General features: G+C 47.9%; 1 protein-coding gene across 11 annotated transcripts in view; it reads right to left on the bottom strand.

Annotated features, from left to right (window-relative positions):
- MEIS1 (Meis homeobox 1) overlaps nucleotides 1-13,621 on the bottom strand; it is a 144,165-nt gene that overhangs the window by 62,433 nt on the left and 68,111 nt on the right. The window lies entirely within an intron of this gene.

Raw genomic sequence — 13,621 nt, 5'->3', positions numbered from 1 at the left:
ACGTTTATGTTGTGTCCTCTAGAAAACACTCTGGCGCTGTGACACGATAAAACACAAAGATGCAGCGTGCCTCGCACAGCGCCGTGCGTGCTAAGACAGAAAAATGACGTTTCAGCCCGTGGAAGCACACACTGCCTCGCGCAAGTCGCGAGGTACAAATGGGAACTGATACCTCGTGTTTTGGCACAAAAGTTCAAAAGGAAGACGAGGCTGGGGCTGGGCAGCTTGGTTCCTGCCGAGTGGGCCTCCCGACCCGCCACCTGCAGGCTGCCCCGGCTCTCAGGGGAAGCCACCGACTTCCAGGGCGGGACAGGGCCCCGCAGCCCAGGAAGAAGGCTTGGCGGTGAGGCAGCCCGCACACCTGGGGGCACGCGGCCTGCACACACACCTGGGGGCATGAGGCCTGCATGCACACCTGAGGGCACATGGGCATGAGGCCTGCACGCACACCTGGGGGCACATGGCCTGCACACACACCTGGGGGCACGTGGGCATGAGGCCTGCACACACACCTGGGGGCACATGGCCTGCACACACACCTGGGGGCATGCGGCCTGCATGCACACCTGAGGGCACGTGGGCATGAGGCCTGCACGCACACCTGGGGGCACACGGCCGGCCTGAGTATGCTACTGGAGGGCCGTCTACGCGGCCGAGGAGTCGGGTACTCGGATGACACCCGTCTCCCGACAGCTGCGCCTTGGCCCTGGCCTCAGGTTCGGTTCCCTGGCTTCCTCGGATCCCTTATTCCCTGTTCCTTATTTCTGTCACCCAAAGACACTAGGTACAAATGTACTACTTTGATCTCAGTGATTCTGGTCTAATCTACGGTAATTAGGTCGCCATTAATCAATTGTTCTTACCAGCTCTCTCAGGAGTCCCCTGCCGAGCCCCCCTCCTCACCCCCCAAAAAAAGGAAATTGCCCCCAAACGGCCTTAACTTGTACGGTAAAGTTTAGAGACTGGTGGGCGAGGAACAGACTAATTTCGACGTTTCTGCGATGACTGCCGCCTATGCCACAGACACGAAACTTTGGCAGAACTTTTCTGTGATTTTTATTTTAAAAAATCCGTAATTTTATTGTATCTTAAAATCCCTCTGTTTTGTTCAAGTTTCACAGAATCATAGCTGTGTTCTCGGTGGAAAAGATCCTAGAGATCCCCCCCGCCCCAACCCTCCGTCCCCCGGGCTCCAGAGCCCTCACTTGTACGGGCAGCGAGCCAAGAAAGTGCTTAGGTGACTTGCCCAAGGTCACACGGCAGGTCTGGGGCTGCAGGCCTGGGCCCAGACACACCACATCCCCTAATCTGGTGCTCCTCCCACCCCACCAAACCCGTTATTTGCATAACCAAGTGTTTTAGAAGGAGTCCCCTTGGATTTGCCTAATAAATTCCTTGAAAGTCCAGTATTTAAAGAGGCTTTTTATTCAGAGAAGCAATTCACCATATAAAATAACAATTCATTAAAGAAACATGAGAAAAGAAACCAACTCCACAGCATTTAAAATTTCAATGGGCTAATCCACTTTCAATATGCAAAAGGTAACCGAGGAAAAGAAACATATTACTTGATCATTGATTAAAAATGAAAAGCTCCTAACCTAATGACAGTTTTTCACCACCTCTCCATGATTGTTTTCCACCTTTAAAAAAAAAAAAATAGCCTTTCCATCCGTCTCAAAACCCCTTCAGATTAATTTAGCAGGCGATGCCTAGTGCCTGCCTCGAAGAGAATTCATTGATAATTTATGGAAATATCTACTATAATCCAGCGGAGATGACTTTTTTCCAGCTTTGTGCATCAATAGATAATCAAGGCCTTAAAGCAGCCTTAGCTTCCCATTACCTCAGGCAAAAGAATTCCTGAAAGCGTGCCTTGAGGGCACCTGAATTATATACTCCATTAGGAGAGGAAGGCTTTCTGCATTCCATGTGTAACACTCACCAGAACCTTTCCTGTTTATTTCTGCTGTATGAAAGCAGCAGCATTAGGAACAGAATTTTTTAAGTGAAGACTTATGTAGACACAATGGAGAAACCTTTCAAGCAGGAGCCAGATCACCCCCTTCAGTCCCTGGCAGTGACCTCTCCCGAATAAAAGGTTTCTATTACATCATTAGCTCAAGCCAAAAACAGCCTTGGCTTAATGCACAGTTTGTTCTTCCTACTGTTTTTAGGCAAATACAGCTACTTTACTCCCATCTGGGAGGGAAATTACACTGCTGGGTTGTAATCTAAGACAAGATTTTCATTGGAAGCAAATGCTTTCAATCCAGTGTAAATACTGGTGCATGTTCAGAAAAGCCTAAAACAATAAACCCTGCTCCTTCCCGACACAAGTTAGGGAAATGGAGAAGATGGGGAAGGAGAAGAGCATAATACAACAGACTATTCTAAAAGCAAACACTTTCATAGATTTTCATAAATTGTTTAACCTCTTCCACTTTCTAGAACTGAAAATTGATCTCGAAACGTCTCCACCTCCGAGGAACAGTCTAAATGGTCAATTGTACCTCTAGCATTTCCATTCACTCTGCAATTTGATACAGTCACCTCGATGCGGTCTCTGGAGGATTTATTTCCTTTTTTTTTAATTTATTTTTTTATTTTTTTTATTTTTTTTATTTTTAAGATCACTAAACAAACTTGGAGAACCGCCGGCCGACCACATGGCAGCAGGCAGCAGCTCTGAACCACATTTGTAAAATGTCAGCAGTGACTTCATTCCTGGAGCTGACTTCTCCTGCCGCCAAATGAAGGCAAACTGAAAAGGTGGAAATAATCATAAAAATGATGCTAGTCCATAAACAAGCTTACAGCCTCATTAGGATAGCAGTAGGCTCCAGTGGGTGATTTATGCTCGTTTTGCTGATGCTATGAGGAAATGCCATAGGGCGACTTTAGCCAATTGCTAATGGTTTCTGACAGCTTCTTAGCAACTAGTGCAAGCAACGTTGTGGCGTTTGCTAGTGACAGAAACCGAAAATGTCATATTATCTGCCCATGTGTCATGAAGTCCGTGTGGCAATTAACTAGCAGGCCAGTGACTGAGGGGCCAGAGGCTCCCGAAAATGGCCTTTGGCTATGCAGAGGCAGCCGAGGGGCGCAGAGCACCCGCTGCTGCACATATGCAACATTCTAATGCAGCACCCCCTTCCTTGTGACTCCCCGGCTCTGAGGAGGCCCGGCCACTCCAATCCCTTTTTGCCTCTCACTCAAGTGAAACTCTGGGCTCTCCTCTCTCCTCTCTTCCTCTCTCTCTCTCTCTCTCTCTCTCGCCACTGGCTCTGGCCTTATGAGAAGCCTCCAAAGCCTCCAATGCTTTGATATGATTATCCCGATGGCTCCTTAATTGGCAATACCTGGTTCTGGGCTCTCTGGACGCTGGATTGCGAGGTGCCAGCCATTTTTCTGCTCTCTCACGAATTAGTCTAAAAGGATTGAAGATCACTGAAGCAGACTCATTGCCTGTCAGGTTGCAGGGAGCAGAGGGACTCGGCGGCAACAAGACACTACGTGAAAAACACCAGGCTTCTAACGAGGCGGGGGGGGGGGGGGGGGGGATCCTGGCCACACTTTCCAGTTTCCGAGCTATCAAAACCATGCACTATATGTCAAACTGTCAAACCTTTCAGCGTGGGCCATTTGCCCTTTCAAATAATATTTAAGAATTGTTTTTACAAAATTTTATAGGCCATGGTCTAGTGAAAGAGGCCAAGCAACAAAGAAAGGAATTTGTACTACAATTCGTCTACGGACAATTTCTTGCGAGACCTGGTCTGTCCCTGCGGAGCAAGGCAGGTGACCTGTGGCAGCTCCCAGGCTGTCAGAGAGCTCAGATTTCAAACACGCTCAACTCAAACATCCCGAGTCGCCTATTTAAGCATGCCCAGGCATTTAGACTGTGCTATCTCGTGCCTTTCAAGGCAGGATAAAGCGGCATTTACCGCATTCAGGCCATTCAATGGGTCAGACTGACCGTGTCAGCAGGGGCTCCTCTCTGGCAGGTCAAAGCCCTGCTCCCATTTTTCTCTTCCTCCTAACTCCCTCTCTCCGCGTGCCCCCCCTCCAACCTCCAGGATTGCCCATCCCCTAAACCTATTCCGAGCCAGGCCGGAACAAAACCCCCCGAAGGGCCCAAGATTCACCATCACAACCCAGAGGGCCCTCCAGCGTCGGCCGGCCAGCAGGTGTACATAAAACGGGTTGGGTTGGCTGTCACACGGCTCTTTCCGTCGTTGAGGCAAGACTCCTAATTAGGGATGTGAACTTTCAACCGCCGGGGCAGAGGAAGGTGTCGGGTTGTGGCCCTTCTTGTTTTGCTAGAAGCCGGGCTGCGAGGCCTCCCAGCTTGGAGACAATTCATTTACAGACCTGTCCTGAGGACCCGTAGGACCCGTAGTCTCTGGCCGGGGTCGCTCCTGAACTTTTGCTTTGCTCACCTTCAAGTGCTTGGAAGCAGAATGTTTGTCCCAGAGAGGCCCGCAGACTCCGAACCAAGGCCGTTCGTAACCGCACCTCTCGACGCGGAGTAAACTCTGCCATGACTTGGGACGTGTCTACGCGGTCAACCCAAAAGCACGAAGACCCTACAGCTCATGTTGTAAGGTGGCTCCCTTTTCCTCCAATATGAAGGGTTGTTGTTGTTTCTTTTTTTTTTTCTTTCCTCCAGTCTGTTTTCTCACAGAGCACATCTACGAGGATGAATATGGCATTTCACCCCTTACACGGCGTGTAGAACATTCCCTGCCCTTCCAGGGGCTGCTGCTGGTGCAAACATCCCATGAGCATGGGGAGGTCGGGTTTCCTCTGGAGCGGAGCTACCCGAGTGTGCCAGGTTGTTAGGAAGGATGTAAAACTACCCCAAGCCCACTGCTCCAGATCAGGGCTGCGTCTGCTTAGCCAGAAGTCAGATGGGATAATGTTTCTGTGTTATGTTAAGAGGATAAATGGTGAGAATTATAGACAACCCTTTCTCAGGAACCAGCTAGAATGCTTCAGAAGTTATAAAGAAGTGTTTTGTCTTCGCGGGAGAATGTGTAAGAGCTGCCAGAGTGATTTTTCTAAGATACGTATATGATCTTATAACCCCGGCTCTCAAGATCCTGCTGCGGCTATCACTTGCCTTCAGGGAAAAGGGCGTCCGTTTTAGGCCGCCGAGGAAGGCCTTGCACCATCTCTGTGTCCCCGCCGGGGGCCTCGGGCCTGCCTCCTGCGGGGTTCGCACCCCGGTCCTGAGGCTCCCGGGCTTCTCACGCCCTCCCCGCGGGCACAGCTCCCACGCCCCGTGCGGTCCCCTGTGCTAGGCCTCTTTGCAGGGTCCTTCCCAGCAAGCCCTTTGGTGACCGTCTCTAGGTTTCGCCCAACTGCCATCGCCTCTCAGGAGCGGGAAGCGTGTGCCAGACTCTGGCGGCTTGGTGCCACCCCTCCCCGACCCCCAATTTTTCCTCCATCCAAGCACACGTCGCACTCTCGCGGGACTGTTGGTGTCCTGTAGTGTTATATCCCCTAGACTAGGTCACAGGAACTATGAAAACAGGGACAGGGTCCTGGTCCCTCCAAGAGTCTCCAAGGCCCTGGCTTGTCCCAGTGCCCAGGGTACAAACTTGTCCCTGGCTACGAAAGGAACGGGCACATGCATTTCCTTTTTTTTTTTTTTTTTTCTTTTTGCACTGCATGGAGAAAACGGGTTTCCATTTCCACCTGTGCTCATCCTCTCTGCCAGCTGCTTAAACTCTTGAAGCACAGTCACCAAGGAAAATCGGTAAACCCTACGAAGACGTGAAGGAAACGCATTCTCCAAAGCTGGGACGTTCCCTTGGAATCTTGCAGCTCGCCGTGGACAAAAGGTGGACTGACTTGAGGAATCAGAGTTCTTCTCAGTGTTTGCCATTGTCTCTCGGGAACACACTCCTACCTCTTTTGATGACAGTTTAAAGCGCTTGGCCTAACTAAAAGGTCTTGCTGGTTGCACAGGTTTTCCTGAGTTCGACTCTAAAAGATGACGCCGATGTGTTTGCTCCCCTCTGCCCTTTCCCCCAGTGAATGACACACGCTACTTCCACGCCTCCCAGTTCGACCCTAGCAAAGGAGCCCAGCTGCCTCGCAGCAGACCATGTCACCCCGAGCTCAGGCTCCGGGCACACGCTGTAGAGACCCGCTGCCAAACACAAAACTCCAGGACCCTGGCTGTCCCTTGGCTTTGCCGAGTCACAGATGGGCCTTCCCCACCGCACTCCTCCACCTGCCTCAGCAAGTTCTCAGCAACAGGTTATCGGAGGACCTTGGCATCTGATATACAGACTGACGCGCCGTAGGGTCCTCGGGGACATTAGAAAGGCTTCTCCAAGATCAATGAAAACCTAATACGACCCCGTAAGTCTAAGTACACGCTTTCAAGAGAAACACAGCAGACTCTGTACGTCTTCAAGAGGGCGGCCAATAGACAAACACACCATTGTCTGCAACCAGTGGTTCACTTTGGGGTTCGACTTGAGTTAGGTTTCGGTCACCTCGGCCTCCCTTTTGTATCTCTTCTCATCCTTAGGTGTTTGATGTCTCCTTGTTCCCGGTTCAGAGTGACGCTCAGTTGATCGAAGAAAAGTAACAGAGGAAAAGCACGTTCTCACATGTGTTATGGTGCCACCCGCGACCTCCCTGAAAATCTTGAGGTGTTGGTTCCTTTGGAAACCAGGATAAGGAGTCAACGGCGGCGTGAGGTTCTAGAAGGGGCCTAGGACATGGCCCGCGTTACGGATAAACGCTGAAGGCCGTGGCTGAGAGACAGAGGTGAAGGGAGAGTCGGGGAGAAGATCGAGGGGAAGCAAACCTTAAATAAACATGTTATTGGTACTTGTAAAAAGGAATGTGTAAGGTGTACGCTTGCCAGGGTTGGCTTTCCAGAGGCCTGCCACGAAGCTTGTCCTCTCTCGTTGGCGTAGGTCTGTTAAACGGTGACACCCACTTGTTAGTTAGCCACCGCGGAGCGAGCTCGCAGCTTATTTTGCCCTTTAGCGGACTGACACCTGACATCACAGGAACCTAACGGAAGAAATGGAGAAGGCAACTCCCTCTCTGAATGTGCTGCCCCCCTCTTCTAAAAAAGCAAAGCGCAGACTTTAAAAATGAGCCCTACAAGGGGCACCGGGTGGCTCAGCGGTTGAGCGTCTGCCTTCGGCCCAGGCCATGATCCCTGCATCAGGCTCCCTCTCCCTCTGTCTCTCCCCCTGCTCTCTTTCTCTCTCCAATAAATAAATCAGATTTTTTTTTTTTAAATGAGCCCTACACAGGCAACTATCTTTTGCCTAAGCGGTCACCCCTTACCATTCGTTTATTCTTTTAACAAAGAAAGTATTGAATTCCGACTGTGTCCCAAACACGACACCAACCGTTAGAGACACGGATGGTGAACAAAATCAGAGAGGGTCCCTGAGTCTTCGGAGTTTTCCAGAGACAGGGCACAGATGTTAGAGAAGACAATCACAGCAATAAAGGCGCGACTGCACTCGATCCGAAAGAAATCTAAATCTGTGAGTGTGGAAACAGAGGAAGCTGACGGGGGAGGAATCTGGGGCAGATTCCGGAGTGTGGAGGAAGTCGGGCCCGTATGGCGAGCCGCCGCTAAGGGCCAGAGAGCAGAGAAGGAGCCGCAGGCCACGGGGACGGCACGGACCAAGGCCCTGTGTCTGGAAGCGTGACACAAGCCCAGAACCGGAACCGGGAAAGCAGGACCAGGTGACACTGGCGAAGTGAGGGGGGCCAGACCACTCAGGGCCTTGTGGGCCATGGTCAGAGGGTGTTTGTTCCTAAGGGGCTGCGGAGTGACCCGCATGCCCCGATATCACATAAATCTCACCGAATAAAGCCTCACGCCCTGGCATCTCTTTCCTTTTTTTTTTTTTTGACATTTTAAAAAATATTTTATTTATTTATGAGAGACACAGAGAGAGAGGCAGAGAGAGAAGCAATCTCCATGCAGGGAGCTCGATGTGGGACTCAATCCCGGATCGCGGGATCACGCCCTGGGCCTAAGACAGACGCTCAACCGCTGAACCACCCAGGCACCCAGGCGCCCCTCTTTCTAATTCAACCTAGCAAATCACTTGATTTCAAATTAGGATCGGGGAATGAGGGACAATGAAGAAGCGATGAGTCCATTCAGGTCGACCCCAGTGTAGGCACAGATCACACGCCGGTTAATTCGCAAGCAGGTCTCTTGGACATGAGAACATACGTTGACATAGAAGCAAGTTATGAAAGGTGTCCGGTCCCTAGGCCTGCTCATCGAAGCCAAAGTAATTCATTAAGCGAATAAAGTTCTGACACCTGAAGCCTGGGTGCGGGGAGTCAGGAAGTATAAGAAGAAGGAGGAAGATGAAGGTTTTTTCCTCATATTTCTATACATAGAATCGGCCTAGGAAAATATTAAAATATGCATAAGTGCCTTTAGCGCCTCCTTTTCTTTCATTCCCCTTTTTTTTCTTTTAAGATTCTATTTATTTATTCATGAGAGACATAGAGAGAGAGAGAGAGGGAGAGACACAGGCGGAGGGAGATGCAGGCTCCCTGTGGGGGGACTCGATCCCAGGACCCCGGGGTCACGCCCTGGGCCGAAGGCAGATGCTCAACCCCTGAGCCCCCAGGTGCCCCAGGACCTCCTTTTCTATAGTCCCTTCCACAGTGCAGCCTCCATCTCCAGGGCTTTCAGAGCATCCCAGCGCCTTGGCCTCCCACCTGGGACACCCCACCCAGCCTCATCCTTTTCCTGCCCTGAGTTCACGCTTGCCATCTCCCGACAACCACAATTCCCAGCCTTTCAGTCTGGTTCATCTACGCCAGACCCACTGAGGTAGAAAGTGATCTGCGAGATCAGAGACACCGATGCCCCTTCACCTTCCCAGAAATGTGGGCGTCTCTGAAAGAAAATTCGTTAATGCAAACAGATCTTTGACTGGCAGGATTTCAGGTAGAGTAGTAAGTAAAGTCAGAAAGAAAAATAAAAAAGGGGCAGCTGGCGCTGGGAAAGTCTTGTTGTTGTGGTTTTCATCAGCCGGTGGCAGCCTTTCAGAGAGCCCAGGATCGGTTCCCAGACGTGCCATTCCGTCCCTCCACCCTCAACCACTCGGCCCTTGCTCATCCCTGCCTGCATTGGGGAAGCCACGCAGGTGCCTCACCTTGCTCGGTTTTGCTTTCTTTTTCACGGAAACTGCGGAGACAGAGAATGGGTCCTGAGGGTGCACAGCGGGGAGAAGGGCAGTGAGAGATCTGGGCGGGACGTGTGTGTCTGGAGGATGCTCCTCTCACCTGGGTGTTTGTAACTCAGAGATGGCCCACCCGTCGGAATAAATTTGGAATAACTCCTTTACTACAAACAAACGCCTTCTGGTAAGCATCTATCAATTCATGATTCTTCATGGAGACCACAAATAATGCAGAGAACGCAGCAGGGTAAGAAGTACAAAAAGGATCCAACCAAGTAACGGAGACCCAGAATGAAAATGCCCACTGGATTTTTATGGGACACGAAGAAAATCTGTTGAATTATTTTAATTTCGATAGATTTGGGAGAAGAAATGGGACTTTCTAAATTCGTGGAAAGTAAGGATTGTCGGTTGGAGTTGGTTATATTCATATTTGCTGTTGACTTAAGATTTATTTTATGTAAGTGTTCCTATGAGTAGAGGACTGTGGATAGATACAGCATGCACCAAGAAACCAGCTAAATTTTCCAAGTTTTTTTTTTTAATCATTGTACTTTGTTCTTTTGAGATAGGAATACCTTTTTCTAGTAATTCAATATGACTTTTTGACTTGAATTCCCCTCAGGGGAACAACAGCAAATTAGTTACCTACATACAGAGGACAAACAGCAATGATGAATAGGAAAGGAAAAAAAACACAGATTTTACTCATTTTTCATCCATTCAGCATTTTTTTTTTTTTTTTACGACTAAACACCATGGAAAATCCCTGCAAAAACAGCATAACTTCTTAATGAAGTCTTAGAAACTTCAGGATGTGAGTGCACTGCAAGATATTACTGAAATCTTTGTATTTATACTAACAGTAAAACGAAATGGAAATCCCCCAATCTTTTTCTAAGGGAAAAAGAAAAAAGAAAAAAAAAAGATATGCTTATAATTGCAAAGGTAAAACAGTGCAAAAGTCATAAACTTTTGTTTCGAATCAACATCTTGGCAGCATTTTAGGAACTGGTACTTTACCTTTTTAACGTTATTATAGTAATGGATGACAAATTCCTCGAGATATTCTTCCCAAAATATATAAATCATATATTAATGAATGGTCACAGCATTCTATTTAACCGTGAACATGAATCTCTTAGTCAAAACAAAAACAAAAGCACAAAAACAAATGCCACACACGGGATCTTATAGACAGGCAGACACACACACACACACACACACACACACACCCCATTTATTTTTGTGAGATCCTCATATGCATGCCATATAATTTATTTTTAAACTTTTATATACTCTGCACGTGTGTGTGTATATATAGTATGTGTGTGTACATATGTCCACTAACACAGAAAAGACAGTATTATTTTTTTTTAATCAAAGAGGTCACTTCTTCAGCAAAGTAAATTATATAGAATATACTTGAAAAGGAGGATTTAATTTTTTTAAAAAGTTACTGACATGCAGGTTTTAGAAGCATTTGAAGTGGTTCTCAGCTTTGGCTACACATAGAATCATGTGGTAGTTTTTACAAATCCCGATGCCTTACACTGTACCCAAGACCAATTAGATTAGCATTTTGGAGGGTGAGATCCCAGCATTAATGATTTTTAAAACTTCAAGATGATTAAAATGTACAGCCAAGTTTGAGAACCAGTGGATTAGAATCACAGATTATATGTGGCAAGGCTCAAGTATTTTTTTTTTTACAGAGAAATGACCATAAGACCCTTAATCAGAGAACTGTTGTGTGTATTTTAGATGCAATTTTCAAAAAGGTTTACTCATCTGGTTTCCTATCTCATGGTTTGCAGACTGAGAGCTTTGTAACAATGTAAGATGATAAAAAAAAAAGGCAAAAAATAAGAACCTGGCACACTAGGGCCCATTAGCATAGGGGGAAACAGCTCTGTAAATGCTAAAGAGGCTGTGTAGACAAAACGATATGCAGCACAGGGCCATAAATCATGTATCGGCTGGATTTAAATTTTTTTTAAGTTTGTTAAAATTAGGTATGATACAGTGTGTGTGTAGTCGGAGACATTTTCCTAAAAATACCCCTAAATTTCTTAATATTTAAAAATGTAGGATTCTGGTCATCTGGACCACATCATTCTTGAATGGCAGCAGATAAATCAGGATAACGTGTCCATGTTCTGTAGAAACTTTTCACATATTTGTCGTCCCTTCCCTGGACTGTATAGTGAGATGGAACCCGGCCCTCTCTGCGAGCATCGTGCGTGGGCTAACCTGGGCACCACCCTGTCTTCTGACCCTCCCTGGCTTCCCGGTGATCTCCTCTCAAGGTGCTCACAGGTTCTTCATCCCTTCTCTTCTGCTCTCAGTACGGAAAGGATGCAGGGGGGAAGGGCATGGTGTGTGCAGGAAGGATGAAGGGTCAGCGGAAGGGGAGCGCAGCTAGAGAGTGGGAGCCTCCTCCTGCAGTAAGGTAAAAGCCGGAGCGAGAGGGAATGCCATGGATGGGGGCGGGGAGAGAGAAACCAGATGGCATTCCGTGCGGTGCGGGTAGATTTTTTTGCATTCAAAGAAAAATAGAACTAGGTTGTAAAATGTAGATTAGGAAGTCTTTGGGGTGAGTGAGGTGAGGTGAAGTTTAGTTAGAAGGAAACCAGGCAAGGAGGACGTTGGGATAAAAAAAAAGAAATAAGAGCTTGTTATTCTCCTATCGCAAAGCCATCTGAAGATCCAACAGTTTCCGAAAGATAAGGCCTGAGAATTACTGGCATGTATCTGTGATTACATCTAACCTTCTCTCCTCTGATTTTCCAAGACTCTGGTTCTTTTGTCGAGTTTTTGCGGCACACGTAGCTGTCACCCAGTTAATTAGGGACAGGTGCCTGCCACTTGAAATAAGCACATTTCGTGAAGTGGCGACTCACTATGGTGGGCATAGTCTCTAGGACTAACTGGAAGATCAGACCAAGCCAGGTTATCGCCAATGGGTCACTCTCTTTTTGTTGTGATTTACTTTTTTTTTTTTTTTTAAGATTTATGTATTTGAAAGAGAGAGTGAGAGAGCATGTGCGTGCACAGTGGGGAGGGGCAGAGCAGGGACAGAGACTCTCAAGCAGACCCTCCCCACCCCCCAACAAGTGAGGGGCTCAATTCCAGGGCCCTGAGATCATGACCTGAGCCAAAATCAAGAGTCGGATGCTCAACTGACTGAGCCAGCCAGGGGCCCCTCGACTCTCTTTTCTGATGGCGCCACAGATCCTCTCTTGGCCTTCATCTCCCCAGCACATGCGACACCTCACCTCTTGTCTGGGAGGTCTAACCAGAGCACAGTGTAGCCTCTGGAGGCAGACGGTCTAGGTTGGTGTAAATCCCACCCTCACTACTTGAGAGCTGCATGACCCTGGACAAGTCACTTAGCCTCTCCAAACCTCTGTTTCGCACCCCACCCCACCCCACCCCCGGAAGAAAGAAGCACAGTAATAGTACACCTTAGAGTTACTGAACAGATCACATAAAATAAGCTACACAGAACATCTAACACACGACCCAGCAGAGCCGGCTTAGCCCAGTGGATGCCAGTTCCTGTGGCTGTTTTGCTACTGAGGACTTTCTTCGAGCAAGGGGACATTTCCCCCTGAGCCCTGCACCCAAAGCAGGAAAACAACCACGGCCACTGCAGCTATGTCTCCTCACTGGGCCCTTCCCGTTCTCACTCCTAGCAGCCACTTTTCCAAAACATGTGCACCCATTCTCCCAGCACCACATACCATTTTTATTTTTTCTTTTCTTTTTTTTTCCCCCCCAAAGAGCCCTGGAATGACTTGGACCTCTGTACGTGTGCTCCAGAGGAAAAATGGGTGGGCGGTGCTGCCTAAGAGGCCCACCACAGAGTGCTGGCGGCCCAGGGCCGGACCGTGATACACAGAAACACGTTTTATTAATACAAGCTCTCACTCCCCACGCAAAATAGGTCACTTCATAATACCTTGTCCTCGCCTCTCCTAATAATATTTCCGTGGTCATTAATAGCAAAGGCTTTTGGTTTTGATTCACAAATAGGGAAAAACAGCTATATTATTTAAGAAAGTACCTTTAAGGTCTAGGACAAGTGGGATGCCCTATAGAAAAAAAAAAGGGCTCATTTTCAAGTTTACAGTCCACCTCTTGTCTAGACAGCAAGAATAAGAGTCATGATAGAAACTAATATTTATTGAGCACTTACTAGACACTTGAAACCGTTGGAGAGCCTTAGTTTTTGATCAATTCATCCTCACAAAAACCTTAGAAGGTAAATTTAAATTTGTTATCATGGTGAAAACAAACGGATTAAACCAGTCCATTTCTCCGTAATTAAAAAATAATAATAATAACCTTCACTTGTTACGTTTTTTGTTTTGTTTTTTCTCAAACTGTTTCGGTAGCCAACAGAGACGACCCCCACG

Source organism: Vulpes lagopus, chromosome 5 (genome assembly GCF_018345385.1).
Source record: "Vulpes lagopus strain Blue_001 chromosome 5, ASM1834538v1, whole genome shotgun sequence".
Classification (NCBI taxonomy): domain Eukaryota; kingdom Metazoa; phylum Chordata; class Mammalia; order Carnivora; family Canidae; genus Vulpes; species Vulpes lagopus.
Note: the sequence above shows the minus strand (reverse complement) of the source record. Positions and strands in the feature narration are given on the sequence as shown.